This window comes from Limulus polyphemus, unplaced genomic scaffold (genome assembly GCF_000517525.1).
Source record: "Limulus polyphemus unplaced genomic scaffold, Limulus_polyphemus-2.1.2 Scaffold1078, whole genome shotgun sequence".
Classification (NCBI taxonomy): Eukaryota; Metazoa; Arthropoda; class Merostomata; order Xiphosura; family Limulidae; genus Limulus; species Limulus polyphemus.
Window position 1 is genome coordinate 308,810 of NW_013666688.1, and position 7,502 is coordinate 316,311.

Below are 7,502 nucleotides of genomic sequence, written 5' to 3' on the forward strand. Positions count from 1 at the left end.
AATCATTGATGATCTTATCATTGAAAGTGGAGAAAATAAACAAGTGTCTCAACTTTTTACATGTGGGTGTCACCATTCGAACTTATCAGTGTTATATATTGTACAGAACTGATTTCATCAGGGTAGAGAAATGTGTAATATTAGTTTAAGTTATCAATATATTATTTTGTTCAAGAATGTCAAAGGCAAATCTCAGTTGAATGTGTTTCCATCACATATCAAGTATTTTGAAGAAGCTCATCAAGATGCAATGAGATAACCATATTGTTATTTACTCATCGACTTGAAACTGCAAACGCCTCAGATCTGTCTGAGGATCAGAATTTTCTCCTGAGGATAAAGTTATAGTGTTTGTACCAAAGTAAGTTAAAACTATTGTTTAACTGAATATATACTCATTTATTATCATAACTATCCCTAATGTCGACTATCCCTATCTGTGAAGTGTGGCTAGATTGTTGAGAGAAAACTTTACCACCATATATACAAAGGGGAGAGAGAAAGCCGATATATTGAGAAGTCTGCTGAAAATTCCTTGTTACAATCTAAAATTATTTGGATGCCCCAAGGTAAATCAACTTCCAAAATCTATTCTGTTAAGTCCCTTTCATATTAACAATTATTATCGCTGCAGTGTGAAAAAAGTTAATGTTATATCTAAATGGATGTATAAATAAATATTTTTTACATGTTATGCTCACAGTTTCTTTTCGTTTATTCATCATGACATTTAGAATTAAACAACATCAAGAGTTGTTCTGTGCATTACCTAAAGCTTCACATAAGCAGTCTAAAGGAATAATTGGCATAGCTAAAAATGAATTTATCTTGAGTATTTGTGAATGTGCTTTAAACGTTTTAAAGGGTAACGTTCCCTTGACGAACATATAAAAACAGAGATTTAGATGATATACGTCATTATTGAGAGAGTTGACTGTTAAGATAACATCAATTAACCAGAAAAGAAACTTGCTAATACAGAAAGGAGAGTTTTTACCATTACTCATAGCACTAATACTTCCATTATTTGGTGGTTTTGCAGGACGGGCTATTGGTAAAACTGATTAAATCTAAAAATAGTTATAAACAAAGAGTTATAAAGTCTCCCGCTGACGTCTACACTGTAGAAGAAATATTACGTGAATGTGATGTCATGATAAATTTAATAGCTAGATCCCTTAAACGGATCTGAATCACCTGCCGTCATAAAATGTTATGTATAACTCTATTTCTTGCTATTCAACATGGATCAGTTGTATGTGACGTTACCTAGCAACAGTTCTATGAATCATTTTGCTAATAATACTCTGACATACTATATCACTCATCTTCCGAGATCTATCAACCTTGAAGGTTCGTGGGAAGTGGTCTTGGTCGAATTACAGTATCCACATAGCTGGCATAACATGCCTAAAAGTACAGAATGGGTATCATACTTTTCAGGCTCTCACTTTGCTACAATAATAACTTATATTAGACCAAGTTTTTACAAAGAACCCGAATCTTTGATTATAATCTTAAACCAAGTAGAAGATACACTTTCTAAACCCGACAATGAACGTATATTTACTTATGATTCATTCTCCTGAAAAGTAAGTGTGAACGTAAATGATGGAGACTATATAACACTCGATTCTGTACTATCGATAATATTTGGATTTGATAATAATCACACTATAACAGAGTCCACTACAGCTCTATATATCGTTAATATGCATGGTGGATTTTATTCACTCTATGTTTACTCAGATATTGTGGAACATAGTATTGTTGGTGATACACATGTAACACTGATACGAATCGTTAAAGTAAAGGTCAGCATGGAGACATGATCGCTGAAACATTTACAAATCCTCAATACAGACCCGTTTCTAAACAATATTTCCAGACTCTAGAGATCTATATAAAGGACGACATTGGTTGGTCTATCTCATTTGAACAAGGAAGTGTGATCGTAATGCTCCACCTTCGCAATCTTGAGAGTTCCTTACTATCAAGAATCAGCTGTCTATGACTCATATGACGATTATTAAGTGGGAAAAGGTTTATCTTATTATGCCGGCAGTCAATGGCAACGGGGACACGGATTGGGAGATATTTTGAGTAAATTGTTTTGTTCAGCTATACCATTTCTGAAAAAATGAGCAGTAGCCTTAGGAAAACAGGTTGTTCAATCAGGTATAAATTTAACATCTGATGTCATATAAGGAAACCGTTTCGTCAATGCTGGAAAACGACGAGCAATACAAGGAGCTTAGAATCTGGCTAGAGAAGTTCTACATAATAAAAAGAAGAAACAGAAATGTCCAGTGTTCAGAATATCTAAAGCTAACAGACGAAAAACATCGGCTCCAGACTTTTTTAACAAGTAATCATGACTCTCCTACCATATGAAAAATCCTTTCAGTGTACAAAATCTAAGTTAGACTTATTTTCTCTCCATCCCACACAAACAGTGATTGAAGAAGGTCAGTGGACTGAATATTATCCTCTATCTTCAGTGACCGACAGAGGACTTATAGAATTTTCTACATCGGGATCAGTGCTGAATATCTAGATTCAGCACTGATCACATCTTCACATAAAAGCAAAGGCTGTCAAGCCTGATGGGACCGATGATTATAGTGTGAGTCACGAATCAAATTTTGAGGGTCTTATGTCGTTTATAGGCCGCCTACAGGGGACCATTACTTTAAGCTGTACTATGCTTGCAACTGAAAGAAGCCTTATGGACACAAGATGTTTATGCTAATGTATCCCCCATCCCACCCAGCAGAAAGCTAGAGGCTGATGTTTATACAGTGGCTAACTTGATTTCAGTTATTTGTGTAGGAACCTTTCCTTCCTCATGAAACAAAAGTTCCATTACTGTAACAACCAACAATGGTGGACAACTCACGTGCATGTGAGAATTAGCTATGTTAGCTGTAGTCATTTGATAACGACAAAGTAGTAAGTATAGCTATGCATTGGCCAAATGTAGATACAGATAGAGATAAAAACCTGCTGGATCAGGATGTTCACAGCTGCAGCGAAAGCATTTGTACAGACAATATGTACGTGAGTTCACGTTTGTTTATAGAAAGCAATAATATCGTAGTGTCTATGCTGTGTTTCAGGTCAAGATGTTGGGTGACCTGGGAGACTTTTTTTTTCTGAACATTCACGGACAATTAAAGAAGGGTACTTGTACTATCCATATCTATTTTTGAAATGGTAGACCAGAGGGAAGGCAGCTGGTCAACAGCATCTGCCACCAGCTTTTGAGCTACCTTAATAAATAATCGAATTTCATATTCATTGTTATAAAGCACCTACAGGTTGAAGGTGTGGTGCGTATTGTTTGTGTGTGTATGTGTGGCAATGTACTATAGATCCTTGGGTAATGGCTATAAACAGAATACGACCATGCCATCAATAGTAAAAGTAAATTGAACTACAATTGTCTGTAGATGTATCTTAATATCAGTCAGCTTTTTCTAACCATGTCCATAGACTTATACTATTAAGATCATATTTGATTAAAATCTCCTTTACACTTGTTTAAATACTAACGTCCATATATTTCACAAGGAGGCCTATTTTAATACAAATAATAATTTAAGGTTGTTGTTATTTAACATTTGATAACCTTTGATAGGAAGCTAGTTGTGACCAGGTCATTACAACTTTGAAATCTACACTTCTAACCAAACTTTTGACTGATAATAATTGAAGATGACCAAGAATTTTCATTTTTTAGAAATTTTCTACGTAAGATAAACTTCTTGTTCCTTTCTAACCATCTCGTTTTCAACTAATTTTGACAAACATTTCTCTTACTTTCATACATACACTCTGCTGCTTGGACACCCGTATTATTGCTATGATCACTATCAATTTGCCTGAGTTTGCTGCCCTGGAATAAGCCCCCTGCTATCATCGCAGGGCTGAGTCTTTCTGTTACACAGCTTATGCAGATGGCACCACTACCACCACTGGTATCTCCAAAGTGAGTGCATGTGTGATCTATTTTGTCTAATTTTAAACTTCTGTTTTTCATCAATTATACTATGAATTTAACTTAACAGTTGCTAGCATTTTCAAATTTTTTATTTTGATCAGTTAGTAATATTACAGCTTCTAGTGCCTTCTCGTATTTTTACCATTCTAAAAATCTGAAAAAGTTTTCATCAACAAGTTGTCAAAGCTACTAGTGCTGTTGGCTGTTCTATTAAATTAAATATGACTTCAAACTTCTTCACTGATAGCTAAATAGTTATATTTTTCTTAAAGTTTCCGATTTATGTACGAGTGAAGCTCACAGTCATCGACCTTCATCAATCTTTTATTATATATTTTTGTGCGAAAATAACATATAACCATGTTGCAAGTGTCTTTCTGGATGGTCTTGGTGTCCCAAGTTGATCCATGCTCCTTTTTTTCCAATGCAGTGAAGTAAAAGGGTATCTCTGTCTTAGATATTTCAAATTACCATTATAAACACATCTTTATGACCTGAATGTATGAATATTTTCTGTGAGAAAAGACTGTTACATAACCTTCCTAAAAAGCAATAAATTTTCAGTGGTATCACACTACCTACGAAACATCAAACAATACTAAAATGTAGTTCTGATAAATTCTATTATACTACAACTATTTATCAGCTGTGGTTGTCACGTAACTTATTGATTTGCTTATTTAAAATAATGTTAATTTTACGTACTCAACCCTCTGTATATATATGTCAGACATTGCCATATCGTTTTCGTAGTTTCAAATACAATTTTTCTGCAAAATTAGAGTATTGCAATAAATTACTTTACCTTTCATTTTCCGTGAATGTTAGTTATCTCTATGTTTCATATGTCTTAAATTATGTTTATGTAAATTACACTTATTACTTCAAAAGTCATTTTGTATCATATGTTGATATTGAGCTGCAAATTATTTTTGTATTGTATATTGAGTGTGTGTAACTTGATCTTTGATAAAAGGTATTGATATGTATTGTAAACCTATTATTGCATTAATTGATTGTATATTATCTTTAAGGGGTTGTCCTTAGCCTTTTTCTCTACTTATTTTGTAGAACTGGTTTGATGTAACGTCTACTGTCACCTCCATTTTCATGGAAAAATCTTTGTGGATGTTCCATAATTTCGATTCAAAAGAAACGATCTTTACAGAAATTTCAGTTATTCTGATATGGATAGGTCACTACATAAATAGACAAACATTATTATTTTTGGGATAAAACAATTAAGTACAGACTGATAGAAGCCTGTGTGAATCATCATTACAATATAAAATTAATACCATTATTTCTGCCGTCTCGTGATAATGAGGCAAAGGGTTTTAGAAGCTACAGGAACTTTACCAAACTTTAAATTATTCTCTGTTTTTGTTTCTTCCACGTTTTGCTTGATTACACTAGCATCATTCTTAAATTTTTGAAAAAAAAACCTTCATTAATAAATGTTTTTGTCAGCTATAACACCACTTCAACAATTATATCATCTACTGGTCCAATTTGTAAAACGCAATTACAAACCAAAGAAATACAGTTAGGTCTCTTATTATCATGGTGTGTACGTAAGATTTATGGAGTTTTGAGTCCTTTTAAAGTTAGGTTACTATATGGTGAGTTAGAAAGGACTCAAAAATCCCATAAATAATGCAATAGTTTCATATAATATAGTGACGAATGTGGGTGAGTATGTCAGAGATGTCTTGGAAGCCTTTGTTGTTTACTCGTATAAGGCCTCAAAGTTTGCCGAACAGCCATTTTGCACAGTTGGGCCTTTCACGAATTGCAAGTTGGTATCAGGCAGGCTCTTGGGTCACCAAAGTATTATTTTTTTTATCTAACTACTGGGGCCTATACAAGTTAAAACTTGTATTTTAAGGATCACTGAATATTGTTTAAATTTTAAACATTTCAGAAAGGCCTTTTCAGGAGTTAGGAGTGAACATGGTCAAGTGGACCCGTGGGGTTCTGGGCGCTGGAGCAATTGCCCCAATTATATGTATGTCACTGATCAGAAGGAAACATTATAAAAAAAATTCTTTTTGTGGAATGAGATTTTTCATAGGGTTTTTTTGTGGAGATGGGTACCCATTTTACACAACACAGTTATGAATTCTCTCAAATAATTAAAAGGATTTATTTTTGATGATAATATATTGTGTACATAAGCACTCTTTGGTGTTAGATTATCATCCCTCCTGGGACTGTCGCAGGATTAGACACTCAAGACATCGATCACCAAACGAAGTAGCCTTTAGCTTTAAAGGAAGAAGTGTGGCACAACTCCGAAAACAAAAGAAATAGTGTTAGGACTACAATTATTATTATTTTTTTGTTAGGTAATTCCTTTATCTCGTGAAATATAAATCTGATTTGGCAGTTTTTACACATAAACTCTTGGCTGTTTCTCAATTTGGTATTATAAAAATCATTCACAGGAAGTGCATTTTGTTTAGCGTGTTGACGTTTCGAAATATGGTATACCACGTATATGTAACCGTATCGTTTTTATATATATATTCAAGCTGTATGACAACTCATGTTTATCAACAGCAACATCAGGATGTTTTATATTGTTAAAGGCTAATCTCAGCTTCTCACTACAACTTGATGGACAATATCACTGGTAATCCCTTTGAACGAGGTGAATTCTCAATGGTTAACCTTGGGTTCTCGCAATAACCTCAGTTACAGTGTCAATGGTAATCTCTTAGACTAATGATATGATGATCCGTGCAGGTTTCCTCAAACGCAATATCATTCCGAGGATGACCATAAAAGAATCCCAAGAACAACTGTATTTCTCCACCAAACACAAGAAATTCTGGAGTAAAACCCAAAGTTTCATATGGAACGTTCCCTATCTCGTTAACAAAGTGGAAAATCACGATTCCATGTCTTTGGTTGTGTCTCTCTCTCGTTGAATGATCGGGATACACTCACTATAGGGTATGATGTTATCATTGAATAATAGGGGTACGGTTAATACAGAGTATGACGCTGTCATTGAATATTTAGAATAAACTCACTATGATGTTGTCATTGAATGATAGTGGTTAACTTACTACGCAGTATGATGTTGTCATTGAATGATAGTGGTTAACTTACTACGCAGTATGATGTTGTTATTGAATGATAGTGGTTAACTCACTACAGAGTATGAAGTTGTCATTGAATGATAGTGGTTAAATCACTACAGAGTATGAAGTTGTGATTGAATGATAGTGGTTAACTTACTAAGCAGTATTATGTTGTCATTGAATGATAGTGGTTAACTCACTACAGAGTATGAAGTTGTCATTGAATGATAGTGGTTAACTTACTAAGCAGTATGATGTTGTCATTGAATGATAGTGGTTAACTCACTACAGAGTATGAAGTTGTCATTGAATGATAGTGGTTAACTTACTACGCAGTATGATGTTGTATTGAATGATAGTGGTTAACTTACTTCGCAGTATGATGTTGTTATTGAATGATAGGAGTACCC